We start from the raw sequence: 1,403 nt of genomic DNA, 5'->3' as shown, positions 1-1,403 counted from the left end.
GCAAGTTTCAGTTTGCTCTGGCAACGCAAGCAGTTTCGTTTTCTGTTCTGGCAATGGTTCTGGTTTCGCTTTTGAGCAGATGTAGGTGCAGGTGGGAAATATCTATTTTTATTCCTTTCTCGCATAGAGTTCTTCACTATAGTACAGTGAAAAATTATATGTTTTATTGCACAGTATTCAGCATGCTCCTCGAATATTACCAGTAATGATTTCCGATACGCTATCGATAAATATGGCCTTGACATGTAGTTTTTTTCGTTGACCCAAGTTTTCCCGGACAAGAACGCATCTGCAACACAATTCGCTGGCTCCTTTAACATATCAATAATATAGTGCAATCGTACTCTACAATTAGCGTGGGGGGGAGAAAATGAATTGAGCGGATCGTTACATTTTGTGCTCTTTACTTTTCCGCGTGTCACTTTTCTTTGTAAACAAAACAAACATAAAATGCCGTCACTTCATTTACCATGTTTAAAGGGGTTGGGACACCAAATTTTGAGGCTATAAAAAGCATGTTGTAGGCTGCTTCCGTATGCAAGGACACCCAGAACTAGGTATCGGACGCTGCAAACATTTCAAAATAATTTTAATTCAGCTCCAAAAAGTCATTAAAAACTCCTTCTCGTAGTCGAGACCCATCGCTAGCGCGGCAGCTACTACGTCACAGAGGAGGAACGAAAATATTGACGTCATAGCACACCAGCACAAAAACGTGACGTATGATGAGTAGCGATGAAATGCCGATTACGGAGCCTGCTGAGCCGAGCGACCGAGCATAACCTGCACTATGATCGAGCTACAGGCATATAGAAATCCTTTCTTAATGCAAAGAAGGGGTAAGGCGTGCAGACACGGACACAAGAGGAGAGAAGTGGACAACACGAACGCCGCACGCCGGCCCGCGAATGGCAAACTGCGTGCGGCGAGTTGCCGTGCCGACGGGCCTTTGCACGTCGGCACGGTGCAAAGGCCCACTTGCCGGCCGACTCCGAAAGGGACCAGCCTGCAGGATATGCGGCGTTCGTGTTGTCCGCTTCTCTCCTCGCATAGTCGCATAGTTCGGCAGTTCGGAGCGGTCTCTCCTTCGCTTGGCCTTTCTCACTGTGAAGGCCCGTCCACGTTACCGGCATGGAAACTCGCCGCACACCGTTTGCCGTTCTCGGGCCCCAGTGCGACGGCGGTTTTGTTCGCGAACGGCGAGATTTCCTAGCCGTCGAGAGCACGGGCCCGGGACCCATTTGTGCGGCAGCCGTACGGCGAAGCGGCCAATCAGCGTCCGAAGAGCGGTCACTCTGTGCAACGACGGCAGCTTCACCGCCTCTGATCGTTCGGCGCCGCCGATATCGTGGCTAGGCCTTTTCCGGTTCACTTCGAAGCTAAAGCTTACGGCGCTTCGGGAT

Source organism: Dermacentor albipictus, chromosome 10 (genome assembly GCF_038994185.2).
Source record: "Dermacentor albipictus isolate Rhodes 1998 colony chromosome 10, USDA_Dalb.pri_finalv2, whole genome shotgun sequence".
Taxonomy (NCBI): Eukaryota; Metazoa; Arthropoda; class Arachnida; order Ixodida; family Ixodidae; genus Dermacentor; species Dermacentor albipictus.
The sequence above is the reverse complement of the archived record's forward strand: the minus strand, read 5'-3'. Positions refer to the sequence as shown.